A 12987-nucleotide genomic window follows, 5' to 3' on the forward strand; every position below is an offset into this window, starting at 1 on the left:
TGTTATGTTTTATTTCATGATTTTTCTCATTCTTTCCTGCATCATCAGTCCCCTTCCTACCCCCACCAGGCTCCCACTCACATGCAGTTAATGTATGCTTTTCCAGTCCACATTCCACAGGGTTCATGGTCATTTGCAATGTGTGCATTCATGAAATTCATTCTTATTAATGTAGATATGCTTTTAATGGCACAAATGGCATCACATTCTGTTTCTTACTCTTTTATTCAACTTTATAGTTTTGAAATCTGCTTACACTGCTATCTTTTCCATGCTGATCATTGCCTCTGGCACTAGTATTACTCTCTTGCATATTCATATACCACACGTTACTTATGCCTAAAAAATATTTGCCTGTTTTTGAACTTCTAGGTTGCCTTCAACTTCTTTCTAGCACAATATGCTTTGGTGGGCATCACTGTACAGGCCTCTTTGTGCATCTGTGAAGAATATCACTGGAGTACACATCCAAGAGTGGAATTTGAGGGCACAGAGGATATGCCTACAGTTTTCACTAAATACTGCCAGATTGATGTCGAGATGGCTACATCATGTTAGAGATGCCCCTCTCAATATTATATGAGATTTCTTATTTCCCCACATCCCTGCCAGCCTTTCATGTTATCTTTCTAATTTTTAACAACCTGCTGGCTATGAAATGGTGTAACAGAGCAGTAAAGTAGTGGTTGTAGAGGTGAGGGGTGTCGCCTCAAATGCTAGCTCTCCCACTTAATACTTGTGGAACTTTCTGTTCCTGGTTTCCTAATTTGTAAAATGAGACAATAATGATGCCTAGTTCATAGAGTTGCTGTAAGGATAAGAACAGAACAGTTTCACTTTAAAAGCACATAGAATAATGGCTGGCCTTTGTAAGAACTCAAATATTGGCTGTTTATGTAGTTCCTTCAATTAATAGCGAGCCCCAAATCAATGAACACTCTTTGTATATTTAGTGGCCACATGACTCCATATCTTTACAGTACTTTTTCATAAAGTTCCTTGACTTTATTCTTTCTGCATTCTTTTTTTGTATATATTCTTGATATCCTTAGTTATTTATAGAAATTGAAAAGATTTTTCACTCAGTCTACCCCCATCATTTAATTTTGTCTTTGTTGTCCAATTTTAAAGCCATATCTTTAGTTCCATGTAGCTATCAGTTTTTCCCTTTATATTTCATGCTATTTTTGGTATTGTTTAAGAAATCTTTTTCTACTCTGAAATCACAGACACATCCAATTTTATATATTTTAAATTTTTTGAATTTGTATCTTATTTTATATCACATTATTCTAATCATTTGATAATCTTGTTGAACTTTCTTGTTCTATCAGTTTGTCAGTAGGATTCTTAGACTTTTAGTTTTCAGATTATCATCTGCAGATAATGAGTTTTGTTTCTTTCTAGCAATTCCTAATATCTTCTATTTCTTTTTCTGGTCTTGCATTGTCCACACCTTCCTGTACCCTCTTGAAAATTACTGAGATACTGGGGTTCCTGTTGTCTTATTAGTTTTTTCCAATCTTAAATGAAATCATTCTAAAATGTTCCCATTTGATATGTTATTGCTGTAATTTATTATTATGTCATTAGGTTAAGAAAGTTCCCTTCTTCCTAGCTATCTAGTTTTCTAAAAACGTTGACATAAAGGGATTTTATTTATTTTTAATATATTGAGATTATCTTATATTTTCCTTTAAGCAAAACTCACTTTTTACTTGGTTGGATAAAATTTTAGATCTGATATTGGTGTTAATGTTCATAAATGAAACTAAACTGTAATTTTATTTTCTTGAACTGCCCTCATTGGGGTTTATGTGCTGTAATTGCTTCATGAAAATAATTTTGGCAGCTTTTCTTTTTTCCTGTTTTCCAGGTATATTAGTATACAATAGAGGATATACGTGGTAAAACTCACATATAAAACTTCTTGGACCTGGTACTTTACAGAAGAAAAGTTTTCGCTTTTTAAGCAGCATTGTTTATTTAGCATATATTGGTCAATTAAGATTTTCTATTTCTTCTTTTGTTAATTTTGGCATTTTACATTTTCTAGAAATATACCCATTTTGCTTTGAATTTCAAATTTCTTGACATTAGAAAATTTTTTGATTTTAAAAATATTCATGTTATTCTGTAGTTAGATTGGTTTTACAAATTATGTCATTTCCTGCAACCAAGAACTATATATTCCCCAAGGTCCTATCAACTCTCAATCTCTACCTATGATTCTAAGATTAAAAAAACCATAGTCTTACTGAGGTAAATCTAAATACATGTCAATTCAATTTACTATTCTTCATGAATTAGGCTATCTCACCTGGTTAGGGCCTAGATATGTTAGTATTGACACTTGTAGATGTTGAGATGATCCCTGTGATTTAAATGGTGAGTTCAACCCTCTGATTGCCTGGGTTCAGGTACCAACTCAGCACTGAGTACAAATATGACTTTGGACAAATTTCTTATCCCATCTCTATCTCAGTTTTTTCCTTTATGAAAAGGGAGATGATAATAGTAGCACCCACCTGATATGATTGTTGTATGATTAGGCTGGCAATACTTGTAAAAACACTTAAACAGTACATGGCACACACAAAATACTCAAAGTAATATATGTTTATTTACAATTTAAAGCCAAATCTGAACATACCAATGTGTATCTTGTTTTACTTTTCTTTCATTCACTTTTTATGAAAAACTTGCCAGTTCCTCCATATTATTCTAAATATAACTTCTTGTAACTTTTAAACATTATCAAATCCTTTCATATCATCTATGGATGTACTTGTATAACTTTTACTCCTTTAATTTTGAAGATAAGCCTATGATTGGAATAGCAGCAAACATAAATAAAAGCTAAATATATATATTTAGTTTCATATGTATATATGTATATGTGTATATATATGACACAAATGTATCATATATTCAATTATAAAAAATCTAGGAATAAGAATTTTTTTAAATTCTGAAATAATATTGACTTTTATAAACCAAGACATGACCAAATGCCAAGATTATGCTGTGTCCCCAAAATAGTAGATTAAATTAATGTTAAAATGAATAGACATGTTTCCAAAGAAGACATATAGATGGCAAACAGACACATGAAAGATGCTGAACATCACTAATCATCAAGAAAATGCAAATCAAAACCACAATGAGACAGCATCTCATACCTGTCAGAATGGATATTATCAGGAAGACAACAAATAACAAGCATTGGTAAAGATGGAGAAAGGAGAACCTTCGTGTACTGTTAGTGGAAATGGAAATTTGTACAGCCACTGTGGGAAAACAGTATGGAGGTTCCTCAAAAAATTAAAAATAGAACTACCATAAAATCCAGCAATTCCACTTCTGGGTATTTTTCCAAAGAAAAGAAAAAATATTGATTCAAAATGATATACTTATGCTTATGTTCACTGAAGCATCATAGCCAAGCTATGAAAGCAACCTAAGTGTCTGTCGATAGATGAATAGATAAAGAAATGTGGTGTGTGTGTGTGTGTGTGTGTGTGTATATATATATATATATATATATATATATATACACACAATGGAATATTGCTCAGCCATAAAAAAGAATGAAATCTTGTCACTTGCAACAGTATGTATGGACCTAGAGGGTATTATGTTAAGTGAAATAAGTCAAACAAAGAAAGACAAATACTGTATAATTTCACTTATATGTAGAATATTTTGAAAAATGAACAGAACAAATTCATAAATACAGAGAACAAACAGGTGGTTGCCAGAGGGGATAGGGTTTGGCTGGACTAGTGAAAAGGTGAGGGAGATTAAGAGTACAAAAAAATGAGTTATGGGGATGAAATGTACAGCATGGAGAATATAGTCATTTCTATTGTAATATCTTTGTATGGTGACAGATAGTAACTAGACATATCATGGTGATCATTTGTAGAAATATTGAATCACTGTGTTGTACATCTGGAACTAACATAATGATATAGCTCAATTATACTTCATTTAAAAAATATGTAGGGCTTCCCTGGTGGCGCAGTGGTTGAGAATCTACCTGCTAATGCAGGGACACGGGTTTGAGCCTTGGTCTGGGAAGATCCCACATGCCACGGAGCAACTAGGCCCGTGAGCCACAACTACTGAGCCTGCGTGTCTGGAGCCTGTGTTCTGCAACAAGAGAGGCCGCGATAGTGAGAGGCCCGCGCACCGCGATGAAGAGTGGCCCCCGCTTGCCGCAACTAGAGAAAGCCCTCGAACAGAAACGAAGACCCAACACAGCCAAAAATAAATAAATAAACAAATGTGGGGTTTTAAAAATAAATAAAAACATCTTTCTCAGTCATCAGTATAATCAGATATCATCCTTCCTCAAAAATGGCTATGGCCTCTACTGCCACAGAATAAAGTTCAAACTGTAGTATGATATTTACAGTCCTTTCCACCCTGGTCCCAATGGACCTTTCCCTCAGTGATTCTCAGATTCTTCCCCAAACACTTTCAAGTCTCTAAGTCTCTACATATACCAACCGCTGCTTGGAAGGTTTGACCTTGAAATCCTCTTCATCTTTTGCAGTTCAACTCAAGTGTCTTTTCTGCTTAGCCCTCCCCAATCCCCAAAGGCAAGCTCTTTCTCTCCACACATACTGAGTTAAGTTCCCCCACTCCTTTTTTACACATTATTTATTACACCTGATGTGCCTTGTTTGCCCACTGTCTGGCACATAGTAGGTGCTCAACCTGTCTGTTGTAATCCTACCATAATTTTATTCTCTAACCTTTCCACTAAATATGTATCTTTCTTCTTTAATCAAAGGCAGTAATACATTCTGATTGTTAAAACAGTACCTGATCAGGAAATCAAGATGAAACAGTGAGATAGCTACTTGCAGGGAATAGATGAAACTGTAAAAAAAAAAATGAAAATATTTTTCCTAATCATTAGTCACCTTCAGTCTGAACCTATGTGCCTCTTGGCTACAGGGCCTCCTGACTTCAGAATTTACCAAATATTTGAGTATTAAGTTAACGAAGTTCTGTGTACAAAGGCAAAAGTAAGTATAGACTTGGCCCGATTGGTGAATATAGGAAGACAGACAGATAAAATAGATAATTGAGCGGATTATTAAATTCTTTGAAAATTTTCTGTTTAACTTCCTTAGTCTTGAGGATTTGCAAACGGATGCACATAGAAAACGAGAAAACACTTGACGGCATATTATTTTCCACGACTGTATCACAAAAGCAGGTCATGAGGGCTCTAGCCAGCCTTTAGAGAATACACTGAGAAAAGAAAAACAAAATTAAGAAAGGGAGAGGAAATGGGGTGAAAAAACACATTAATTTCCTAATCTAAAAGTTTAGAGGAAACTTGTGTAAATTAGGCGTTAGGAATAAGGGGGGGTAAGGAGACCTTTTCAAGACCAGGCCAGACCAGTTACAGATTCTACAGGCTAAAAGTCAGTCTGCTATGTTGTTATTGTTTCCAGCGCCACCAAACATGCAATTATATTTAATAAAATTGACCAGGAAAATGGGCTGTAAAACCATTCTGCATCTGTTTTATAAACATAATACTGAATCGCAGAACTTCAAAAGTACACACACGTGTTTATAAACTTGTCCTAGTGATAGTACAATCGGATTAACTAAAAGCATCTCCAGAAAACCAAAGCCCATATAATTTACTTAATCCAAGAAACTAATTTTGTTTAAAAGCCTCACATTTCATGTGAACACATAACAAATCTGGACGTCTGGCATAAGCCACTTGATTTCCAGGCCTCTAAATTAGTCTTGACCCTACATTTAATGACAGTGCAGCTTCTCGGCCACACAGGGGTCTCCCAAAGCACAGTCGCTCCGCTCCCCAGGGGCCTGCATCGGGTGGGTCGTGCGGCCAGCGGGAGTCACTGTCACGTCTAGCCCCTCCCCCCACCCTGCCTGTCCCTCCAGAGGCCGCCGAACGGCAAGGCTGCCCCGCTCCCCTTCTCTCAGGGAACTTTCCCTGCTCTGGGCTCGAACAGAAACGAAGACCCAACACAGCCAAAAATAAATAAATAAACAAATGTGGGGTTTTAAAAATATATATATTATTTAAAAAATATGTAGACACTGGGAGGAAATGCATCAAAATACTAATGATGGTTATCTCTATGGGGTGGGGATTATGGGTGATTCTTAAACTTTATGCATTTATGTATTTCTTGTAACATCAGAAAGAAAACAATAAATGTCATTCAGAAAGTTTAATGTTTAAGTTATTCTTAATTTTACATGGAAAATATATAAGAATTGATAAGAAAGTTTAAAGAAAATAATGAGGACCTGCCATAGCAGAAATTAAAGGAAAATATAATCATTGTGATAAAAGAAGCCATAGATTGAATAGAAAGCTAAGAAATAAGAATTTTATGTATGATAAATATGATATTTCAAATCAATAATAGACATAGGAAGACATCATTTGACCCAGAAATTGCACTTTTGAAATCTATTCTACAGAAACAGTGACACATATATATAAAGGCTAAAACATATGGAAGGTTGTTTATTGACATATTATTTGAATTGGTGCTTCTGGAAGTAACTAAAAGTACATAATTAGGAAAATCGTATATTAATACAATGGAATACAAAGCTGTTATTTTTTTTATTTTTTAAAATTTATTTATTTTTGGCTGCGTTGGGTCTTTGTTGCTGTGCACAAGCTTTCTCTAGTTGCGGCGAGCAGGGGCTACTCTTCGTTGAGGCACACAGGCTTCTCATTGCAGTGGCTTCTCTTGCTGCGGAGCAAGGGGTCTAGGTGCGCGGGCTGCAGTAGTTGTGGCACGTGGGCTCAGTAGTTGTGGCACGTGGGCTCAGTAGTTGTGGTGCACGGACTTAGTTGTTCCGCGGCATGTGGGATCTTCCCAGACCAGGTTTCGAACCCGTGTCCCCTGCATTGGCAGGCAGATTCTCAACCACTGCACCACCAGGGAAGTCCCAAAAGCTGTTATTATTTTTAATGAGGTTCTATATATCCTTACCTGAAAGGACATTCATAATCTATTAATAATTTTTTTAAGCAAGCAACATATGAATATACACTCCATTTTGGTTGAAATATGTGAGGATGTGTATATATGTGTTTGTGTGTGAATAATAATATGCATTTATTGAGAGCTTACTATCTGCCAAGAATTTTTTCAAGTTCATCTATATTAATTCATTTAATCCACACAAAAATCCTAACATGTGGTACTCCTTTTTAGAGGTGAGAAAACTGAGGTGCAGAGTACCTGCCACAGGTTGCACAGCTAGAATTGGCAGAGCAGGGAACTGAACCCAGGACAGTTGGCTCCAAAGCCTGTGCTTTTAACCACTAACATGGATAGATATGGGTAGATGGATGGATGAACAGAGATGGACAGATAGAATATCAGAAGGATGATGCATGGATAGGTCTGTAACAATGCAAAAACTTGAAAAGGATATGCATCAAATTGTTAAAATGTGTCCTCTAAGAGGTGGACTTCAGTGGGCCAAAGATGGGCATTCACTTCTTAAATAATATAATGTTTGTTAAAATAGAGAGAGTAAGAATGATGTGATTATGGGTTAGTGTGATTCCTTTATAATTTTTCAAATAAAAATAAAAGTTAAAATTATGCTTTCAGAGATTCTAAAATGACACAGGATTTGTTCATGCCTAACAAATCAGGGTTTCTCAAAGGTGAGGATGGGACTTTTGAAAATTCTACATTGTTTTCAGCTCCACCCACCCAGTGAAAAGATCTATGTATTATAGATGATAAAACAAACTACATATCAAAGTGTAGAGTTTCATATTATGACCTCAATTTTGTTTAAAATATTATCAGAACCTATCTGTAGGTTGTGTGATTAGGGATACTTTTAATCTCATTCGTAATTGGTACTTGCAAAATTGTCTTCAGAAAAAGCACAATAAATATTAAAATAAAAATTGTAGAAAAAAATAAAAGAACTCTCACCCATCTTCTTAAAAGTCTCCCAAGTATCCCAGTGCCCCACGATTTCTTTGATGAGGCAAATTGCCTTCAGATTTTCCTCTGTGGGCCTCGGCTGGAAGCATGAGTACCAAGTATCCAGCGGGTAGTTATTGAATGGCTTATTTTTAATCTTGGTCATTTCAGGAGAGGGACTAGGTAGACATGGAGGACGTGAGGTTCCCTTTGCCAGGCTTGGAATATAGTGTTCTCTGAAATATATAAAATAAAAATAAGATGTCTAGCAAAAATCCTTCCAATCAATTTGAATAGTTCACAGAATCCTGTGATTTTAGGGAAGCCTCAAAATATTGAAATAAGGGGAAAGCTAAGAGTAAAAGGAATACCAGTCAGATTGCTTAATTTAAACTCACATAAAGCGATACTGAGTCAAGAAGAGATTTAGCTAAAGGGAGTGATTTCTGGTCAGTGAGAAGGGTATATAGTCAAACCTTAACTCTTTTTGACAAACTGCCGTTTGGTTTAGGTGAGTTAATTAAGCTTATTTTTGTAAGTACCTGTATAAGAAAATGATGGGGGCTTCCCTGGTGGCGCAGTGGTTGAGAATCTGCCTGCTAATGCAGGGGACACGGGTTCGAGCCCTGGTCTGGGAAGATCCCACATGCCGCAGAGCAACTCGGTCCATGAGCCACAACTACTGAGCCTGCACGTCTGGAGCCTGTGCTCCGCAACAAGAGAGGCTGCGATAGTGAGAGGCCCGCGCACCGCGATGAAGAGTGGCCCCCGCTTGCCACAACTAGAGGAAGCCCTCGCACAGAAACGAAGACCCAACACAGCCAGAAATAAATAAATAAACAAATGTGGGGTTTTAAAAAAAGAAAATGATGATCTGATCGTGTCTGATTTCCACTATTCTCTGTGATCACAGTTCTGACATTTAAATGTTCTAAGTAATTGTTGACACATTCCTTGAAAATCTGAGGTTATATCTCACAAGATAGTAAAGTCAGGGCTACAAACAAGCAAAACTAAATAAAATGTTCATTGTGATTATTAGTTGATACATTTAGAAAAACTAGGAAAAAGAACCCTGCTATAGTCTCAAGCATCTTTAGCCTCAATTTTATCATAGTTTTAAAACCATGATTATCTTCAGATCTCTATTTGCATAAACATAAGCTTAAAGCAAAACTATCATTTTAGATCATGAATCTCTATGAGACCTTGTATCCTCAACCCTTCTCTTGGTTATATTCATTCTCTAATATGTAAACGCCTAAAGTAATGATGATGTCTTCTCTCAGTAATGTCACAGGGGTTAGCTCTTTCCTATGTAATAATAATAATAGGTGATTTTATATATAATAAAAATATTATGAAGAAAGTGCTGAATCAACCTGCTGTGGGAAATAGGTTTACAAGAATAAATTATCACAACAGCAGACGTTCAAGACCAATAAAACCTTCACCATAGGATTGAGCCATGACCATGCCTTTATAGTTGTAGTATTATATGCAATTTTAAACTAATTCATTGGTGAAAGAAAAAGCCCTAGACCCAGGCTGATCTAAAATTAAAAAGGTGAATTTTTAAAAAGTTTTTGTTTGTCTGGTATGGAGAGGAGGGATGGAAATACACTTCCTTAGAGTGCATTTTCACTTTTCATAATCACCTGCCTTTGATAAGTACTGGGGTTAAGGGCCCTTGCTGATTAGTAACCGTGTTTATTGACTGGGTTCACAGGGCTTCTACATACATTACCTTTTTTTTTTTTTTTTTTTGCGGTACGCAGGCCTCTCACTGTCGTGGCCTCTCCCTTTGCGGAGCACAGGCTCCGGACGCGCAGGCTCAGCGGACATGGCTCACGGGCCCAGCCGCTCCGCGGCATGTGGGATCCTCCCGGACCGGGGCGCGAACCCGGTTCCCCTGAATCGGCAGGTGGACTCTCAACCACTGCGCCACCAGGGAAGCCCCATACATTACCTTTTTAATCCTCACAACACTCAAGTCTTCTGACTCCAGGTTCCATGCTTAAACCCTCAAATCATTTGGTAAATCAAACATGTTAATGCAATTTGCAGGATGACCAGTATAAGAAATGTATTTTTAATTACATTCTTTAATTATTTATAATCAAAGGAAAGCAAATAAATTGAAGCATTTCCCTCTCTTGGAAAAAAAAGGTGGACTTCCTGTCTTTCACATACGTTTAATTTCAACAGTTCTGTGGTCATGATGCAATAATGGAAATAAAATGAGATGCCTCTCAACTCTAAGATTTTATGATTTAGATAATGAAGACCATTTGAAGCCAACTTTTTGTTTTGCTTTTTTTTTTTTTTACTAACTCATTCCAATGAATTGCACAATGAATTAATTACAGTATTAACACTGTTATTTATTTCAAGGATTAAACTATCTAACATTTCCCCTTGGGCATTAACATTCTAGAAAAACACCTACCTTGAATTCAACCATGAGGCTGCACACCTCAAACCTCCAGATTCCTGTTAAAAACAAAAACAAAAGCAAAAAACCTTATTCACCTTGGTTGTTTCTACCTGGGCTGAGAGAGTATTGGTAAATTATAAAAAAAAAAAAAAAAAGTAATTTAATCCAAAATCATCTATTCAACCACACCTTTTCAGCATGTGTTACCGTAAGGTCAGAGAATAAAATAATGAGGTATAAGTCTCTGAGTGAGCCTACAGTGTTGTGAGAGAAAACACACTTCAGTGTGGTAATTGCTATAATGTAAGAGCATATCAAGAGAACTGGAAGCAGAGAGGATGCTGAAATTTAATGGATCCAAGAGAATAATGAGGATGAAGATGAGTACCTTTAGTTAAACCTTAAAGAAATGGTAAAACTTCAATAGACAGATAATGGGAGAACAGCAATAACATGAAGAGGAGAAAATAATCTACTTTTAAGAACCTAGGTTATGAGAGACAGAAAGAAAAAATAAAGGCATGGAAAGGAAATGGCATCTGGTTTTAGAGACCTTTTTTGTATAGAAAATTGGCCGTCCCTATCTGAATTAGATTTAGAAACATTATTCTTACAAGATTGGATTGGGAGAAGTGATTTAACCATTCATCAATCTCAGTTGAGTTTATAGCAAGACGATTCCAGGTATATATTTATTTATCCATTTAATGCTCATGACAATTTTACAAGGATTTATGTCAGTAGTCCCATTTCACAGATAAGAAAAATGAGACACAGTAATGCAAAAAAAATGGATAAACCAAAATATCAAAATTTTAAGTAAAAGAAGATCAGTATTTTTCCTTTGTCTCAGCTTCCAATATGGTCCCATCTGGCACTGCTAACAATTCTGTCTTTATTTTAAACTTCGCTATTTTTATCTTGATTTTTTGCATTAATTTTGATTTTTAAAATACTGCCTTAAAATAGTATTGATCTTGATTATTGAACTTTTTAGTGCACTTGTAAATTTTCCATCCCAGGCAGGTGCCTCACTTGCCTCACCCTATTGCCGGCCTAAGTAAGAGGGAATTTCACTTATACATCAAAGTTCTGTTTTATTTCTTTAATAAAAAGAAATTATTTCCTTTTATTTTTATTTAATCATTAAAATGAATTCCTTCACCAGAAGGAATGGAATTATGACTAAAACTGAAACTGAACTTAAGTGATAACTCTGAGTTTTAAATTATCTTAAGTTCAGATCACCAGTTTTCATATTTTTTCCCTAGAAGAAAGAAGAGAACAAATGATTATCACTTTATAGATAAGACATGTAATGGCTCAGTCACAAAGTTAAAGCTAAGCTTCCCGGTGCTGAATGGGACACACCATATTAGAAGCTTCTCTAGGGACAAGTTTGAAGAAAATGAAAATATAAAGTATACTTACATGAACAAATCTAGGCCAAATAATTTGGATCGAAAGAGTAAGGTTTTGTAAAGAATATGTGCTTCTGAATTAGACACAGTGAGCTTGAATTCTCCTTCGGCCACTCACTAGCTGGGTGATCTTTGACAAGTTCCGAAGCCTCAAGTTTCCTCATTTATAAAATAAGCCTTCTCAAACCTACCTATCACTGTTTGTGTTAGAAAGAAAAAAAAGAGAACATAGCTAATAGTATTTATCAATTAGGATCTCAACCTATGACAGATGGTACATACAAAACAGAAAAATTCAGGAGTTTTTTTTTTTTAGAGGTTTTATATATATGTAAGTAGAAGGACAGAGAAACCTAAAGGGATAATGCATCTGAGGGGACAGTTGCCTGAATCCAAACGAGAGAAAAGTCAGATAGAGTTATTTGTCTTTAAAAGTAGTGACCTTTGGTGGAGGAAGCCAAGGAAATAAATACTCAGACCTCACTCTCCTCTCTCCCTCTGATTTCCAACCAAACCCGAAGCTAGAGGGCATTGAAGCCCAGTTGCTTTAGCCCATGCAGGCTGGTCTTAAGGGAAGACTGCCAGGAACAGAAGCATGAAGAAGGGGTTTAGAGGAGCAAAAGGAAGCTCACCAATGCACAATAAGAGCTCATAATTACTGAGCATTTTCTATGTAACAGACAAAAACACTTGTGCATTTAATCCAAATAACAATCTTTTAAGGCGAAAACTGTTATTTTCCCATTTTACAGATGAGGAACCTGAGGCTTGCTGTAGTTAGGTGACTACACAACCAAGAAAGGACAGGGGAAGTGAATGCAAGCTATCTCTGCCATGCCCCATCATTGCAGAAGAACAGTAAATGGTAGTGACTGGTTTCATAATTATCATCACTGTCATCAAAACCATTGAATTCCAACCCCTCTAGCAATCATATTTCCAGGAATTTATCTCATAGTTATAATTCATTAGTATAATAAAGTATGTTCAGAAGTGTTGTTTGCAACATTGTGTTAGCAAAATATAGGCAAAATTTAAATGCCTATGAACTTGAACAGATTAAAGAAGTTATAGTACATTTAAAAGATGGAATACCTTGATACCTTGTGGTCAGTAAAAAGAAGCAGCTCTATGAGTACTGCCTACTGTTATTTTGATA

This window comes from Physeter macrocephalus, chromosome 5, assembly GCF_002837175.3.
Source record: "Physeter macrocephalus isolate SW-GA chromosome 5, ASM283717v5, whole genome shotgun sequence".
NCBI lineage: Eukaryota > Metazoa > Chordata > Mammalia > Artiodactyla > Physeteridae > Physeter > Physeter macrocephalus.